Source organism: Martes martes (genome assembly GCF_963455335.1).
Source record: "Martes martes genome assembly, chromosome: 3".
In the NCBI taxonomy this organism is placed as follows: Eukaryota; Metazoa; Chordata; class Mammalia; order Carnivora; family Mustelidae; genus Martes; species Martes martes.
Genome location: NC_137890.1, coordinates 193,959,955 through 193,979,893, shown reverse-complemented (window position 1 = coordinate 193,979,893; position 19,939 = coordinate 193,959,955).

The following is a 19,939-nucleotide window of genomic DNA, read 5'->3' as shown; positions in this document are numbered from 1 at the left end:
AGATCTTGTTATAATTTAAACATGAACTTATGGTATCTGATAACTTTTCTACATTAAACATGGGCTGTTTTTTTAAATGAATCTACTACCCTTTCACGGAGAAAATAAAATGATTCACCTATAAGGGCAAAGAAATTAAACTAGCCTCAAAACATTTCTTTCCCCAGCAAACTTTAGTGCCAGAAAAGAATAGAGCAACATCTACAAAGTTCTCAGGGTAAAAATATGACCCAAGTATTTTATCACATTTTATAATTTGTAGCAGATGTGCACAAAACTCAGAGATAGAATATCTCTGAGTACTCTCTTTTCTTCCCAGCTCTATGGAGTATAAATGACAAATAAAATTGTAATATATTTAAAGCATACAATGTGATGATTTGATATATGTATACATTATGAAATGATTATCAAGTTGCTTAACAATCCATTAAATATACAATATAAAGTTATCAACTAAAGCCACCACGCTGTACATTAGACTCTCAGACTTACTCATCTTATAACTGAAAGTCCGCGCTGTACCCTTCAGCCAACAGCTGCCCATTTCACCCAGTCCCAGGGTCTCGCAACCACCATTCTAGTCTCTGTTTCTAGGAGTTTGATTTTTTTTTAAAGATGCCACATATAAGTGAGATCATATGACAGTTATCATTCTCTTCTGCCTTATCTCATTTAGCCTAATGCCCTCCATGTTCATCCACGTTGTCACAAATGGCAGGGTTTCCTTCTCTTTTTTTGGCAGAATATTCCATCGTGTGTATATACCACACGTTCTTTATCCACTCCTCCATCAGTGGACACTGAGGTTGCTTCCGTATCTTGGCTACTGTGAATAATGCTACGACGACATTGGAGTGCAGCTATCCTTTCAAGACACTGATCTAATTTCCATTGAATATATACCTAGGAGTGGGATTGCTAGGTTATATGGTAGTTCCAATTTTAACTTTTTAAGGAACCTCCACACTGTTTTCCATAAGCAATGGCTATACCACTTTCCATTCCCACCCACAATGCATAAAGGGTTCCCTTTTCTCCACATGCTTGCCAGCATTTGTTATCCCTTGTCTTTTTTATAATGGGTATCCTAACAGATATGAGATGATATCACATTGTGGTTTTGACTTACATTTCCTGATGATAGTGATTTTGAGCATATTTTTATATAACCTGTTGGCCATTTGTATATCTTCTCTGGAAAAATGTTTACTCAGGTGCCTTGCCCATTTACCTAGGCTATTTGAGGGGATTTTTTGCTACTAAGTTGTAAGGGTTCCTTATATATTTTAGATATTAATCCCTTATCAGGTAATAAGGTTTACTGATATTTTCTCCCATTCCATAGGTTGCCTTTTCCTTATGCTTAATGTTTCCTTTGCCATACAAAACCTTTTTAGTTTGATGTAGTCCCTACTTTATTTTGCTTTGTTGCTTGCGATTTTGTATCAGATTAAAAAAAAAAAAATCATTGCCAAGGCCAACATTGAGGAGCTTTTCCCCTGTGTTTTCTTCTTAGAGTTTTATGTTTTCAAGGTCCTACGCTTAAATCTTTAATTCATTTTGAGTAGACTTTTGTTTGTGGTGTATAATGGGGTCCAAATTTCATTCTTTCGCGTGTGTCCATCCAGTTTTCCCAGCACCATTTACTGAAGAGACTATCCTTTCTCTCTTGTGTATCCTAGGCGCCGCTACTGAAAATTTGTTGACCATGAAAGTCAGTCACCCAAGCTATGAATGAAAACAAGGAACTGAGGAATGGAGATGCTGTGGTAAAAAAGACTGATAGAGAAAAACTCCGTCCATTTAAATGTGAAGCCAAGAATCAACAACTCTGAAAACCGTAGCTATATAATAATAGTTATATGTCAATGTTATAAAATTTGAAATGACAATATTATAATACACTAAATAAAAAAACAGAAGGAAATGGGAGGAAGGATGAGTGCTCATTTCCTTATCTTTCACAGAAGTAATCAGTCAATATGATACAAAAGTAAAACATGAACTTTAAGAAAATTTCTTAATGTTCCTCATCATTCTTCTGTAAAGGCTCTTTTAGCAATTAATATCTTTGATGAAGAAACATCAGAAGGTTGACTATCCAGTAAGCTTCATATCAGCTTCCTTTTATATTAAATTCAAATAAAGCTTAATTCATCTTTTAATTAAAAATAGCATGCATAAGTAGATGCGATTTTTGTTGCTGGCCATCTACACTTATATTTCTATCTTCATGTATACGTAGAGCAATGGCTAAAAAGCTATTCTACTTATTATATCAATATCTGTCTCTAAATGGTGGTGCATGAAGGTACTTCGTTACCTCACTTGTACACTTCTGCATGGCTTAAATGTTTATAAATGGCTGTTAATTCTGTGAAAAATAAATAATTCTGTAAAAGTTTGCTTAAAATCATGGAAGTATCATCAAAAACGATGGAGCAGTAAATACATCACCTTAAAATGGTAAACCGTTGAGGTATATCACACAGTCTTCTATATATGGAAAAGATTGCAGACTAATTGCAGACAAGAAGATTGAGAAAACTTGAATAAAGCTGTAAAATGACATCTCTAATATATCTTTCCCTAAAAGTTTTTAAATAGAATTCAAAATTGAGATTAGAAACAGAAGAGTACTGGGGTGCCTGGGTGGCTCAGTGGGCTAAGCCTCTCCCTTTGGCTAAGGTCATGGTCTCAGGGTCCTGGGATCGAGCCCCACATCAGGCTCTCTGCTCAGCAGGGAGCCTGCTTCCCCCACTCCCCCTCTCTGCCTACTTGTGATCTCTCTCTGTCAAATAAATAAATAAAATCTTTTAAGAAAAATAGAAGAGTACCATGAGTTCTATTTTTAGTAAAGCAAATTTGAATAATAGGTTCTTACTATGTGTATATCATTAGATAATTACACTATAATATAAATTATTTACTTCCAGATTGTTTTTTGGAAAGGAGCTTTGTTGAAAGGTAGTGAAACTAAAAAGGTGTTATGCAATAATTTCCTGCAGATGGTCAATATTTTTAGACATTTATTAAACATATAATTTAAATAAACTACTTTACAATAAATGTTCCCAATAAATTATACCTTTCCTCTAAAAAAAAAAGAGAGAGAGAGACGCAAACCATTAGAGACTCTTAACTAGAGGCACTTGTGATGAGTGCTGGGTGTCGCCCATAAATGATGAATTTTACCATATATGTTAACTTAAATATAAATAAAAACATGAAACTTAAAAAAAAAAGATCAATACTGTCCAGCAGCTGAGGGAGCTGCTGGTCCGCTCGGCATCTCAGAACCGCCCCTTTGGGGTGTCCCTGAAGACACACAGAAACACCTGATGAGAAGTGTGCAGCCTTAGGGCACAAAAACGAGGCTTCACAGCAAGAGTCTGAGGCAGACCAGACGGGTCGGACGGAGCAAGGGCAAGGCCACGCCTGGCCCCCGCGGCTGTCCGGGGGGTCGGAGGCAGCTCTTCCCTCCTTGCAGAGACGGCGCCGGTGGCCCGGGGCGGCGTGGCCTTCATCACCGCAGGGTAAGAATAAAGCAGGAGACATCTATGAAAAAAGTAAAATAAAATAGAAAATACAAACCTTTCCTTCTGTGAAGAGAAACAATTACCGACACGTCTAATTTTTGTCAAAGCAGCCGTACATTTAAGGTGGCACAAAGACGGATGTTTTTGTATTGAAGCCAAAGAATCTGCCTTTAAGATCGTCATAAATAAACACCATAACAGCCAGTGTTGACAGAAGCAGCTAAAGAACAAGGTATCAAAGTTTCATTTTTGCCATAAGGGTAATTCTACTTATAATTTTTTTTCTGATTTCCATGTACAGGTGGTCATAAATAATACAGAAGCACCTTGGCTTACATAAAATTATCTTCTATCCAGCCAGCCGTCTAACCAAATTCTCTTAATATAACTTGCACATTCTTACTAAGATGAGCTTATCATGGGCTTCTGCATTCGTTTTCTAGGGCTGCCTTAACAAAATGTCACAGGCCAGGTGACTTAAACTACAGAAATCTATTTTTTCACAGTTTGGAAGACGGGAAGCCCAAGATCAGGGTGTCGACAAGGTCGGTTTCTCCCGACGCTTGCGGGAGGAAACCAAGCTTTCTCATTGCGCCCTTGATACGGGAAACAAAGGCAAAAGAAATGTAGCTTAAAATAAATCTTCCTATAGCTTGCAGCCCACAGATAGAAACCTGAGTGTGACATTCCTCAAGGAACTCTTGGCTGCCTTAGTGCCTTTAATATATGAAAGTAACTTCGTCCTGGCAGCAGCTGGCCCCCCAAGGTCCTGAAAGCCTTGCCTCCAGATTCCTTGGAGACCGCCGGTCCCCCTAACCCCCACTAATAGAAAGCATACAAGTAGTCACTCCTCACAGCCCCAGTATAGCTCTGTCTGCCCACAGGTCCCATCCTGTGAGCAGGGAAAGGGTTAAGGTATAGGCCAGAGAGATAGGGGGCCCCTGACTCCCCTGATTAAGGTCCAAAACTATTCTTGGCAGGTAGAGTTGCTGAGACAGAGCTGAACAAGAAATAAGGGAAGAAATCAAGACCACAAGCTTCCCAGTCAGTTCTCAATGAAAGCCTCAGTGGCAACCCACATGGGACCCTCTCACCCTAGAGAGTTTTTTCTTTCCTTTCTGCTCTCACTTCCACTTAACAAACTTCCACTTCATTCCACCCTTCGGTGTCCGTGGGTCTGGACTCTGTGAGACAAGAACCCCGCAACCCTGCAACCCCCTCACGTGGTCACCTGTACTGTGTGTGTGTCTTAATCTCCTCTTCCTATAAGGCCACCAGTCATACTGAATTCGAGTTCCACTCTTTTGAGCTTCTTTTAACCTTATTTACCTCTTTAAAGGTTCTTTCTCCAAATATGACTGATCACATTGGTGGTTAAGATTTCAACGTATAAATTTGGGAGTGGGGAAAAGGGAGAGGGGTCAAAGTTCAGTCCATAACAATTTCTAAGGATATGTAGATATATCATAGACAAGAAAAAGAAAAATCATTTTCTTTTCCATTATTTTAGGTGTTATCTCATTTTCTTCCTACCTCATTTTAGACAACTTCTAAAATAATGTTGAATAATAATAAAGTGCTGGTCATCTCTGTCCTTTTTCTAAGTGTAACAGAAATGTCTAATGTTTCATCACTTAGAACAATGTTTGCGATTTATTTCTGACAGTCTGTCTTATTTAAGCATATTCTGCTATCCTTATTGTACTTGGACTTTTTATGAATAACTGCTCTTTCATTCAAAGCTTTTCCGTGTCTATTGATATAATTATATGGGTTCTTTAATTGGAAAGTGTAAAGAATTAAACTCATAGGTTTCTCATATTGAGATAACTTTGCATTCCTGGGATGAGTTCTACTTAGTCATGACATATTAATAGTATTCTGTTTGCCAATATGCTATTTAAAATTTTTCGTTCAATAAAATTTAAAATTTACATAAGCTTTGATTCAACAATCCCACTTTGGGGACTCTAGCCCACAGAAAGACAATCCCCAGCAGGTAAAGATGTTTATACCTAAAGATGTTACTTAGCAAATGTTAAGTAGCACAGTTTAAAGTAGAAAAAAAAAGTTTTAAAAAGTTATCCTATAAGGAAGTTTATTGTTTAAATTTCATCTAGTGACTACACAGATGGTCTTCTCAACATATTAGAACACTGGTAATTTTACAGAAAGGTTGGATTGTAACTGATGCAGAGAGAAGGGGGGTATAAGGGACAGGGTTTTTTTTTTTAATGTTTATGATTAAAATCCCAGTATTTTTGTAGAACCTGATAAGCTGATTCTAAAATTCACATGAAAAATAAAATTTAAAAAATTTTAAAAACAACAAAGTTTGGAGGTCTAATCAGATTTCAAGACTCACAACAATCAAAACAGTGTAGTGTTAGTTGAAGGATAAATGTATGGTCAGTGGAACAGAATACAGAGTCCTTAAATAGAGCCACACATGTGGTTAATGGATTTTTATTTGTTTATTTGTTAATGGGTTTTTGACAAAGGTGTCAACGTAACTCAAGAGAGAGAAGAAAGGCTTTTGTACAAACAGTGCTGGAATAACTGAATATGTATATGGAAAAAAACGAACCCCATTCCTTGCATAAGACTACACAAAAAATAATAAGTTAAAATGCACATAGTCCTACACATAAAAGCTAAATCTGTACAACTTCCAAAGGAATACACAGAGAAAAATAATGAATGAGAGAACAGGTAAACAAACTAATATATTCAGAAAATATAACATTACTCAGAAATAAAAATATTCATCAAGCAGCATATGAAATTCGAAAACACGAGGCTGAGAACAAGGAGCCACTGCCGGGGAAACAAATTACATGAGCCTGTTTGTGTGAAAGTTTGGAACAGATTAAACTAATGTATCGTGGAAGAAAGTGGAGCAGCTGTTTCTCGGGGCCAGGAGCGGGGTTGGTGCTGGAGGGATCAGGAGATGTGGTCGGTGAGATGCGAAGGAGTAGAAAAAGGAAAAAGCAAAGCCCCGTCTTGTCCCCGACGTCCTACCCGTGCGCTGCCGACGCTGGGACAGAACAGTGTCCGAAATGTCACGCAGTACGTCTGAATGTTCTTACCAGGGAAGAGCTGCATAGAATATGCTTAAACAGAGAGTGAGTTACCAAAATGAAGTCCCTTGTTGCATGAAGGGACTTACAGAAAAGTTCCAGAAAAAAGAACCATACACATTGCCCGTCACAGTTTATTTGCGGCAAATAAAGATGTGTGTCTAACATCACTAAGGCATTGTTTCCAGAAGATAAAAACACTAATGAAGGGCCAATCAAAAGCCAGTTCATGTTCATGTGAAAAAGAAAAGTTTTGAGCACAGTTTAAAGCTCAAAAGTGCAAAGGAGACCAGAGATGCCTTTTGGTTTTCCACAAAGACCGAGACCAGGAGAATCAACACGTGGTAAATACATCTGATCCCCCAACGGTCCTCAAACAGAACCGGAAATGGACCATGTTAAGATCCCTGAAAGGAGATTTAAAGACGATATGCTTCTGAGCAGGGAAATGCCAGGAATAAAGAAGCGTTTGAGAAAGTCTGTTCTTGCTCTACTACAAGAGACCGAAATCTCAGGAACGATCATCGGGACGTAGGGAGACCTACGGAGGCTGCTGCGGAAATCTGACAAATGATGGAAATGTACTGAAACCCTAACACTGAAAACCAGGGGGGCCTCGGAGAGCTTCTAGGCCCATAGTCTCTTCTTGCGGCCGGTCAAGCAAAACAGGCTCATAAAATGTAACTGACATAAAAACTCAGATGTGCCGCAAAACTTAAGTTCTTTATTTTGTCAAAAACCAATCTGTTTTCCGTGTCTCCACCTAATCCCTAGCAGGCTTAGATGCAGACGTATTGGACACATGAATAGGGAGATCTCCCGTACACTCCGGTCATCTAACAGGCCCTTCAAGTAATGCTCAAGTAATGCTCTCTCACTTGAATAAAAATCCTCAGCCTTCCCGGAAGCGCCTTCCTGCCCAACCTCCAGTAAAACTGCAACCAGTTGGGGTGTTATATTCTCCTCATATTAGAGTAAAAGGGCTCTCAGCCTCCTGCCAGTCCTTGGACTGGCATCTGCTGGTCTCTGAATTGACGTCCCCTGTTCTCCTGGTTACAGTTTGCCTCACTGGGTTCTGTTGCTGCCGTGAATGGCCAGCACATTTATGACCCATTCCTTTGGTTTGGACTTTGTTCCCAAAAGAAACTGGCTTCTTCCTTCTGCCAACTCCGCTTTTTCTCAATTCTTACTGGCTTCAAACTCCTGGTTCACCTGCAGCCTCCATCCAGTACCCTGGCCTGATGGCCTTTTCTCATGAGGTCATGAGCTCACATCACCCTAAATGTCTCTCACGTTAGTATCCAAATCCCTCCCCTCCACACGCTGGTCAGGGTCTTTACCCCCACCCCTAAGCTCCTCCCTGAGTCCCAGTTAGGGGGAAAAGAAAGAGGCATACGACATTGATAGCCCATCAACTTCCCAAACACGCCTTCAACCCAGGCTAAAACCAAGAGAGGGAAAACCGGGACACTTATTTCATTGGCCCTATATTCTACCTCTTCCTATCCCTTCTGTCCTCCAACCCCATGCCAAAAAGGAGGTTAGCTCTCTTCGTATATTCCAAACTTCTTCCCCTTCTCTCTGACTGAAGTCTCCTTATTACCCCTTAGACAAAATTAGGGAAACCTTCACTAAACACTATGACAAGAAATATATTACACCTAAAGATCCTGGACTAACCTTAATATAATATATGGGCTTAAATGGTTAATAATTCCTAACTCTATGGGGTACCCAGGTGGCTCTGTTAGTTAAGTGTCTGACTCTTGATTTTGGCTCAGGTCATGATCTCAGGGTCATGAGATAGAGCCCCAGGTCAGGCCTGCACCAGGAATGGAGGCTGCTTAAGAGTCTCTCTCTGCCTCTCCCTCTGTCCCTCCCCACCTCCACCCCCACCCCACCCATACTTCCATGTGTACATGCATTCTCTTTCTCTAAAAAAAGAAGGAAGGAAAGAAGGAAAGAAAGACAGACAGAAAAAGAAAAGAATTCCTAATGCTTCAAAAGCTTTCAAATTGGCTTTCAAGTCTCATACAAATTAATCAAATATGTGCCTTCTATCAACCAAAGAAAATCACAAGCCCAGCCCATATTCAAAGGTTAGGGAAACAGACTCTTCTCCTTAGTGGAAGAAACAACAAAATATTGTGGCCAAATATTTCAAGCCACAAGAGGGGGATAGGGCTGAATCAATCCATTAGAGTCTTTCCCAAACTCCACGAAACATCATCGATCCGCCTATCATTTTCTAACCCTAGCTACAAGAAAGGAAGAAAAAGAAATCTTTCTGCTGGGCCCATGGCTGTCTAAAATAAAAGCAGAGTTCTGCTAGTAGAAGTAGAGATGGAGAAGGGATCTGTAGGCAAACAATCAGCATTCTCACCACACTAAGCATCTCCCAAGGTTACATGAGTTTTTCTGAGTCTGTGTTCTTAACCCTTAAATAAATACTACCCCAAAGTAACATCTGCTTTCATTCCATCTTGTCAAACAAGTGCTTAATAAGTTTAAACATCCTTTCTCCAAAATAACTTACTGAAATCCCCTGATATGTCCAGCACCGTGAGATGCTCGAGCCTTCCGCACTGTGGGATTGCAGTTGGTGAACAAGATGGGCTGGTAAACCTCTAGGGTATGGAGTGGTAATTACACACACACACACACACACAGAGCACTAAGGGAGCTCAGACGAGGGGCAGGATCAATCTTCAAAGCTCATTTCTGATTCTTTCTGGTAGAGGTTTTTAATTACAAGCAGCATCTACTCATGCACGCTGTGCCCGTTTCTGTTCTAGCTACTGAGACAGAGCACTGAAGACGACTGCCCTGGAAAACAGTACCGTGAAGCCATCGCCGCTGTAAAGAGTACAGAGTGACCGGGCGGGGAGTGCTGGAGGGAGCCTCCTGGGAATGTGTGGGGCGGTCAAGGAAAGCATCTTTCAGGTGGTGACCTTTGGCGAGAACGAAATCATGGGAGAAGCCCGGTCTGTGGAAGACTGCCCTCGGGTCCAGAGAATAGTCACTGCCACCGTCCTGAGTCGGAATCTGAAGACGAAGAGGGTCAAAGGGACGCGCGCGCATCAGAGGAAACGAGCCGTGGGCACGAGACCCGGTAAGTGGGCCCGCATGTACTTGTAGGTCGTGATAATGGTTGACTTTTTGTACTATATGCATTGAGAAGTCATTAGAAGATTTTAAAGCAGAAAGAGGATAGCATATGATTTATGTTTTTTGAAAGGCCACTGTTGGGTAAAAAGACAGATTGCAGGAAAATAGCATTAGAGGAGGAGGAAAGTAAAATTAGGAACGAAGAGCTTACTGCAGTCACAAACTGAGAGGCGATATGCTCTTGCTTTCATAACATTAAGGAGTAGTAATGCTGAGCCCAGAGTAGCACTGCAGTGCATCCAGTGTATTTCCTCTGTTCCTTTCATTCATTCGTTCACCTACAAACATCTTTTCTAAGTCCCTTTTTTGTTGTAGGCACTGATCCTAATCAGCAGAGCTGAAGATTATCCGCGACACCTTCCAAGGTTCCTGAGTCCATGCTAATTGAAGAACCACCAAAGGTCCCTTACCCCGTGCCTCAGGCTACCTTGAATAGAGACGACTAAATATTGTAAATCGGATATCTTCCGGTTCTCAAATTCTATGATTCTATGATGGTTGTATATTATCTAAGGTATTTTTAAGAAATTGCTTTGAGGAAATAAGATTCAGAGAGAAATATGGAGACAAAAACATGGGGACATACTTTATTCATTACACTAAAAAACAACTTTTTATTTTGGACAAATGATAAAGATTCTAGAAATTTTTTCCAAGATCTTTTTTACCTTGTTCCTCAGAGAATTTACCTGTATTAGTGTTTTAGAGTGTCCAAAATCCATGTTGTCAGTCTGATCTTCAGTGTAGAATCATTCTATAAATTTTAAATTGGAAAAAATGCGATTTGGCTTTATACCCATATGTATGATCTATTTGAAATATGTAAAGGGGTTATGACATCATTCCTTATTCCTGTTGTCTTCTCAGGAAAAGGAAATATGATCATCTAAAGCTCCTAACCCCCACTCCTCAACCACACAACAATTAACAGTTGGATCCCTGATGAAAACAAATGCTGTTCCAATTCAAACTGAGCATCATTATGGTGAGAAATGTTAACTTCTAATGACCTTCTAGGATTAGTGAGCTTTTAATAAATCTAAATAATCCAAAGATTGGAAGGAAGTTGCTACTGCATCAACAAGATCCCATCAGCACACTTTCTCTTTTGGTAAATGTCATAAAACATGGAAACATCATGAAGCACTCTGAACTGTGAAAACACATTACTCAGTGGAGCAACACCAGTTCGTCTTTCTAATGAACAAGAGGACTGAGCCCTGGAACAGACACAAGCACTTGTCAACCTCCTGGATCTCTCGAGCCTACCCAAACTCTGGTAAGTCCAGCCTCTAATGTTGCCTAAATAGAGCAGAATGTTATTAAATGGGTCCCTAGACGATGACTCTGTCTTTAACTACAGACCCACCATCTTAGCAGCCCAAGGCCCAGGAGCTCACAAGCGCAATCACGACAACCTGTGAGACGGTTCGGATCTTCAAACCGAGACACGCATGGTCACACCAGAACATATCTATGTGGCATGACTCGAGTCACCTAAACTGTTTGCAAGGACAATAAGGATCTAATAAATAAAATATTTATATTTTATATATTTATATATATTTATATATTTATATATATTTATATTTATATATTTATATATATTTATATATTTATATATATTTATATTTCATAAATAAGGCCAGGATGATTGAAACTACCAAACGTTGGCAAAATTTCCTCAGGATCAAAGAATAAAAGTAAGCTTGACTACCTACACATCCTAATAGAGAAAAAGGTCCCTAAAGAATGGAACAGACCAAGTTAGAATTAATGTGAATCAAACCAAATCTGGATGCTGGTGCCTAGCCATGCATGGCCATTGAGGTTGGGACAGTGGAAGAAAAATAGTTCTAGGGTAAGGGCTACACACAAAGACAAGCCAGGAGTAAAAAGCCGGGACAAGAAGTTCACTAAACACAGTGGCCACCCTACTCTCGAAGGTCTCAAGAACACGGGGTATGGGCTATGCTCACGTATGTCCCGGGTTGGTTAAGGATCATAATAACGAGTTCACCGCTGCAGCCTGCACTTTACAGTGTAAGCAAATACAAGAAAATAAAACAAAAAATAGGTAGTCAGTAAGTAGAGGCCATTTCCCTGGTTTATTTAGCAAATTGAGCCACTTATAACAAATTAGCAAGGCATCAGGATTTATTTTTGGAATCCATCAACACTGAGCTATTTTAATGCCCTAAAATTGTTACCTTGGGATAAGATGCTTACTGTAATAATTGGAGCTAATTTCTTAAAATAATAAAGTTTTCCTTTTGGTCATCAGGTTTGTTTAAGTGCAAGTTTATTACAGTTGGCTTCAAAGGTTAAGTCATTAGGCAGGGAAATTTGGTGGTTGCTGTTTTCAAAGACTTTAAAAAATTACTTATTTCTAAAATGTATCCAAAGCAGTAACACTCCTTTGAAAGAAACAAAAGCTTGGAGACTCAAATTTGGCTGGATCTTCCAGGATGGAATCGTGATTTAGATCAGAAATGAGCTAGGAGGGTAGGATACCTCCTAACCCTGTGTTCCATGAACAACATCTAACTGACATGGGGAATTCAGCTTAGTATGGGAGCCGCACAGGCTCTTGGGCTGTAGGGAAGCTGGAACTTGATGGAGATGGAGAACATCTCTGACTTACGGCTGTGGTCGCCACCCGATACTGACAAACTTAAAATGAAAACCCATTGCTCCTATTAAATAAAAGAAATTAGGGGAGCCTGGGCGGCTCGGTCGGTTGAGTGTCTGCCTTCGATTCCGGTCATGATCCTTGCGTCCTGGGATTGAGCCCCGCGCAGGGCTCCCCTCTCAGCAAAGAGCCTGCTTCTCCCTCGCCCTCTGTGATCTCTCTCACTTTCATTCCCTCTCCAATAAATAATAAAAAATTTAATCAAACAAGTAAATAAATAAATAAGACAAATTTAATATTGAAATGTACAGAACTATTTTCACTGTTATGTATCCAGCTATAAAATATCTTGGTAGACATTGAGCTTAATTTAACAACTCAAAATTCCACATAAACTTCAAAAGGAAAACTATGGGATGTGAAAAGCCACCTGTGCAGTCCTAAGAACAGATATTTTTACAGCTTTGTTGACAGGTCTTGGATTCAGCCAGGACAACTGGGAATGTGTGTGCAGCATTTGAGAAATACTTCTTCAAAAAAATGTCACACTGACTTTGACCTTATCCTCTACGGGGTCATTTATGTCTCCCATGACCCTAACCGTCCCAAACTTTCGTATTGACATCCAATGATTATCTGTTACTTTTCCCTAACTCTTAGAGCAAAGTCAGACGTAACATTTCCCTACCTCTAGCAGTAAAGAATAAGCCTGCCATCTTCCTCTGACTTTATAGGACCAATGTGCTTTCACATCCCCTGACCTAAAGAACCAAATCACCTACCGTACCAAAAGAAATGGCTTCCCTCCATCCATCACTCCCAGCCTGCAAAGAGCTTGGACCCAGTCTTACAGCAGAGTGGAAGGAGGAAGAGTTAAGACAGAATAAGAATTTACTGGGGCGCCAGGGTGGCTCAGTTGGTTAAATGTCTGCCTTCGGCTCAGGTCATGATCTCCAGGGGCCTGGGATCGAGCCCTACATCAGGCTGGTATGTTAGGCAGGGAGTCTCCTCCTCCCTCTGCCCCTCTACCCCACCCCCTTCTGCTCTCTCTCATGCTCTGTCTCTCAAATAAATAAATAAACAAAATCTTAAAAAAAATAAAGAGAGAGTTTACTGTGGTGACACGAGCAGTCAGGGGCACAGCAGTCATACTTACCACACGGCTCACGGTACCAGGAATCATTTGGAGGACCGCCTATTTACTTACCAACTCTGCTTGAAAGCCTTGTTCAGAATCTTCTCTTTGGATTTCGTTTAGTGATGAATTATCCAGTCACCTGGGCAGCTTATGTAGCTGCTCGGAGAGTAATGTCATCACCAGGCAAGGGTCACTAACCAAAGAGACGCCACATGTATCTGTAAAAGAAAAAAGCTGTGTACTCACATCCAGATCGCCCTTTCAGTCATGTCTTACTACTTCTGATCACAACACAGCATTCTGATGACTAAAGAAAAACTTTACTATAAGAACAAACAGACCAAAATAAGTTCATCGCCAATTTGCCTCTAATTAGCATGCCAATTTAGCATCGTACGTGTGCCCCTGAACTCAGAGTCTTCGTCTCTCTGACACTTTTTTGAAATCTTCAAATCCTTTTTATAGAAAAACACAGCAAGAAGCTGACCCCAGCTGTGACTTCATTCCCTATGTCTAAAGACACCATAACTGTCCAGTCTTGGGCCTGGCAACATCTACATTTACTCTCTAGTCCAACACTTTTTAAAAAATTCACTGTAAATGGAAAGAAAACTAATAACTAATGGGACTAGACCATGTCCCATTTTGTAGTAGCTGCAAATTTTCATATTTAAGGGTTTTGACACATTCCTGTTAACTCATTGTTTAATATGTGTATCAGCTCATATACCGGCTAGAACTAGAGACCCGTCTTTCTGTTGTCTAACTAACGCCTCTACTTAAATTTTACAAGAATCTCATTTCTCCCCTTAGAGAGAATGTGAGTCATTGTCAAAGCACTATCTGTACAATGTCTGATGGCTGATGGGATGGGTTCATGATCTGAGGAATGCTGTTTATAACAGAGAGATTTAAAGCTGGATTCTCCTGGACAACAGTGATAAAAACAAACTCTTCCCTAATCAACAAAAAACGTTAGTCATAAAGTGATAATGGGATTTTTCAGTAACTATTTCTTATCCCCCCTTCTTGTAACTTCTCTTGGATCTGCTATCCTAGAATGTCAAAAGAAATAAACTTTCAAGTGCCTTTACTATGCCAAAATTCTCTCAGTATTTCTCAGTTACAAAGGTAAGACATGCTTTTCAAGACATGCAGGGCCTTCGCACAGCGCCAGCTCACAACTGCCTTTCTGCTGTCAAGGCCTTAAAGAACATTCTGTCCACTTAATTTTCACACCTTCTCAGCTATATTTTTCATGCTTCCCATCCTTAGTAGGCATGTCCCTCTATTCGACTGTATTAATCAGACTAAACGAGGCCTCCCCTTGGGCACACCTCCTAATTAGAGGTTACCATGACAATCAATCCTCTCTAATGGCCAACAAGTCACTATTGTGGTTTCTTTTCAAAGATCCACCCGTCCAGCAGAAGAGTTAAGTTGTTCCTAGGTAAGGCTGATCTTAGCCTAGGTAGAGTCGGTCATGTGCTATGAGAGAGTAAGACATGATATGACTAAAGAATATCAGGAAGATTCTGGGGGGGAAAAAAACTTTAAAATTCTTCATACAAAGTTTCTTTCTTAAAATATGAATATTCTGGGAAGTTATGCTAAGGACTGAATGTTTGTGTACCTTCGAAAATTCGTGTTGAAAATCCTAATCCCCAATATGATGATATTTGGAGATGGAGCCATTGGGAGGTAACTAGGTCATTGTAAGGGCCTATTTAGCCAGAGCGATTCCATCTTCGGTTAAACAGTCATTTTGTTGTTTATGCAGTAAAACTTAAACTGACCCTGCCCTGGCCCCCAGGGGAATTACTTAAAAGCAAGCCCGGGAAACCAGTCCCAGGTAACAAAGCCCAAACACAAGGGTGGGTCAGGCCAGGTGGAGGTATCCAATCAGTGGGGGTGCATACTGTCTCCCTAGCTACCAAGAAGTGTGGGTCCCGCCCGCCTTTTAGGCGCCAATTCTGACCAAGGCGAGAGGCTAGTTCAAATATCTACTATGGTAAATTATAACTCAATTGGTCACTTCTGTGTGACCTAGCATGACTGTGCAGCTTTCTCTGTGTGTTACAATTTCATTGGCCACCTCTGCATGGCCAGGCCCAACCACTTGGCCTCTGCCCTTAAAAGCTGGTCTGTGAAGCAGAGAGGAGTCGCCCTCTCTGTAAGAGGCGCAGCTCCGGCCGGTCGGTTTGATTCTTGACGCTTGGTATGAAATAAAGCTTTGCTTGACCTTCGCTTTGTATCAGTCTTGCTCCTTTAATCACGGACCCATTACTGGGGGACCTTTCAGTCATGAGGGGTGGAGCCCTCATAATGGAATCAGTGCCCTTTTAAGCGGAGACACAAGACAGGTTGGTTCCTCTCTCTGGTCTCTGCCATGGGAAGACATAATGAGAAGATGACCATGGGCCAACAGGAGAAGGGTCTTCCCTCAGAACTTGCCCATGCCGGCACTCTTATCTTTTAGAAATAAATGTTTAAGCCATCCAGTCTATGGTATTCTGTTATAACAACCCAGACTAACCTAGATGGGTTAATTCAACCAACTATTCACATGACAAAGTCAGAGATTTATAAAATACTTTCACCTCTATAGGCTTAGTAAGACACAACATATGAGAGGCAAGACGGAGTTGGGAAAAGGTACTTAATAAAATGAAACAAAGCTCACTGAAGACTAATTCTACCTAATTAAAAATTGTTCCTGTCCCAGAGAGTCACATTTTGCTCAAAGCAAAGTAAATATTCTAAACTAGATTGAACAATAACTGGTCTTGATTTACACATTTTATTTTAGTTCATTTTTGGTTTCTCCTTTCATGAGATGGTTTATAACATCCCCAGAATCTGTTATTTTCTTAGAGTACAATGCTCATTATTGAAACTCCCGCAAAGCTCTTTACATTAAAAAAAGATACCAGAGAAATATCTGAGTCCCTAGAAGCATAATCTTCTAAAAAGAATTTCAAAGCCAATAAAATTATTTCCAGATGATGCTACAAGAATAATTTAATTTAAATAAAAGATAAGAGACTGTCAAAATGTGCCAGACTTTGAGAAGTTCTGTGTCATACTTCATTGCACACTTTTTAATGTCATTTAAAATTTTTTCACACTTATCATGATCCTCTGAATGAGGATGATTTTTACATTATGAATTAATGAAATAAATGAAATAAAATTTATAAAGAAAAGCATAGTATAGATATATGCTGGAAAGCAATGAAAGAATTTTCATCTATTAATAATTTTCCAAGGTCACATCACAATTTGCAGGCCAAATTTTAATCTCTCCTTTTCCATTTTTAAAAACCACCTCTCTGCATATACTTGGAATCCATAACATAAAAAATATAAGCTTCAATAAAATTCCATAAACTCAGGGCACCTGGGTGGCTCAGTGGGTTAAGGATCTGACTTCAGCTCACGTCAAGATCTCAGGGTACTAGAATTGAGCCCTGTTTTGGACTCCCAGCTCAGCAGGGAGTCCTCTCCTCCCTCTACTCGTGCTTGTTCTTTCTTTCTCTCTCAAATAAATAAATAAAATCTTAAAAAATAAATTCCATAAGCTCTTCTTTTGGTCTTCATCTTAGAAATGCCAGATACAACTTGGATTTTTTTTTTTTATTACCACTACGTTATTTTAATTAACAGTCTCAGGAAAACATAGCTGACGGTTCACATTTCCAAATGAAATTTGGAACAAAGATAGCATAGAAAACCATTCTTAAGAACCAACTGGCTAATTTCACAATTTTGCATGAAAAGTGGCAGCTACATTTTTTTGTTGATATTTAGAATATACCACTTATAAAGAATGTATATGAAGTAATAGGTAAGAATCAAAATATTTGAGGGAGAGTAGAAACCAAGATCCTTTTATTCAGAATATAGAAAACCTTATTACCCTGGGTCCTAATTTCTCAGTATTAGTTTTGCTGAACTTTTATAAAGTTTAAGCAATTTATAGATATTTTCTTAATGGTAAATGTACTAGATGAAAAAGTTGAAGTGTATGATCTCAAATTATTGTCTGAAACTCCCATGTCCAGTTTGTTCTTTCTGAAATTTTCTTTTCTTGATTGAGTATCCCCTACAGTGCACACAGTCAATTTGGAAAGCACCAGTATAGTGGGAAGAGATGGACTTTGAAGATACTTCCAATCCTGGCTCTGCCACTTTTGAGCATGAGCTAGTTAATTATTTCAAATGTAGTCCCTCCATGGGACTAAAAATTCCTATCATAAAAGTGTCATTTAGAATAAGTAAGGTAACTTTTTGAGGAACCTCCACAGTTTTCTATAGTGGCTTCATCAGTTTGCATTCCCACTAATAGGGTAGGAAGCTTCCTCTTTCCCCACAGCCTCGTCAACACCTGTTGTTTCTTGTGTTGTTGATTTTAGCCATTCTAACAGGTGTGAGATGACATCTCATTGTAGTTTGACTTGTATTTCCCTGATGACCAGTGATGTCGAGCATCTTTACATGCATCTTTGGCCATTAGTAGGTCTTCCTTGGAGAAATGTCTGTTCATGTCTTCTGCCCACTTTTTAGTTGGATTATTCATTTTTGGGGTGTTGAGTTGTATAAGTTATTTATTCATTTAGGATACTAACCCTTTATCAATTATGTCATTTGCAAATTCTCTTCCTCCATTCCATAGGTTACCTGTTAGTTTTGTTGATTATTCCCTTTGCTGTGTGGAAGTACCAATAGTTTATTTTTGCTTTTGTTTCCCTTGTCTCAGGAGTGAATTTAAATAAAAACTTTAAAAAAAAGAACTAAAATAATTACTTAAATGTTCCTTTAGTATATCCTGGTATATAAAAGACAGTCACTAATCATTAGCAGTTCTCTTCTTGTTTAATTCTATTATTCAACAAAACATTATTGACCAGTTGTAAATACCGGGGCTGGATGCTGGGGATATTAAAGACAGCTAAGACACCATGTTCCATTCAACCCCATGGTTTAACAGGGGAGAAGGATATATAAACAAATATTAGCAATACAGTAGGAATATCTCAATAGTAGAGACTTACTTATCCATTCAACAAGTTATTATATGAGCTATATACATCAGGCATTCTACTTGGTACTGGAAATTCAAAGGTAAAATTTAATCCCATCTGGGAAGGTAATCAATTGTTGATTATACTTTTTTAATATCTAAAAGGATTCATATTATCTCCTTCATTCATGTCAGTTTTATTAGCTTGAGTTTTTAAGGAACTTGTTTCTCAATTATTTAATGCATTAGCCTAAATTAGCTTATAATATTTCCTTCTTATCATTTTAATGTCTATAAGGTCAGTGGTGATGTCCCCCTCTTTCATTTCAGTATTGGACATTTGTGTCTTCTTTCTCTTTTCTTGATTAATCACACTGAAAGTTTATCCATTTTATTAATCTTTTATAAAAATCAAATTTGGCTTTTTAACTTGTTCTATTACATATTTTTTCTATTTTATTAATTTCTACTCTTACCTTCATCATGTCTTCTACTTTCTTTGAATTTAATTCATTGTTTAATGATTTTAAGATGAATCACTGATTTTAAGCCCTTCTCCTGTAATAAATTTATTCAAGACTATGAGTTCACCTCTGAGGAGGCCTTTAGCTGCATTTCACAAATTTTAATGTTACGTTTTCACTAGCATTCAGTTTGAAATGTTTTCTAATCTCTATGGCAATTCTTCTCTAAACCCATGTATCATTCACAACGGTGTTTATTAATTTCACACTTGGAAATTTTCTAGTTGCCATTTAGTCATTGATTTCTAGGATAATTAAACTGTGCTCAGTGAACATACTCTGATGCTCAATCTGATTAAATGTGTTGAGATTGCTTTTGCAGTCACGCACATGGGAAATATATTAAGTATTCTGCAGTTGCTAGATGCAGGTTTACCTATGTGTTAACATTTATATATTAGAGAATGTTTGTTACCATTCAAATCTACTATATTCTTCTACATCTGCTCAAACTAGCAGTTATTTAGAAAGGTTATAAGTATCCCACTTTAGTGTGGTTTTGTCCATATTTACATTTAGTAAAATCATTGTTTGCTTTATATCTTTTGGAGCTACTTTACTAGACACACATAATTTTAAATTGTTATTTCTTAAAGACTGACACTGTTGTTATGATTTATCTCCCATTATTTTATATTTCTTACTTTGTAGTCTAGTCAGTTAGTTTAGTTAGACCAACCTTATTTTAGTTGCTATTTGCATGATATATCTTCTATAATCCTTTTTAATTCATCCCTTCTGTGTGCTTATATTTAATCTGTGACTATTAGAACAGAGTGTGTTAGGATTTATTTTTGAATCTAGTCTGACAATATCTGTCTTTAAGTTGTTC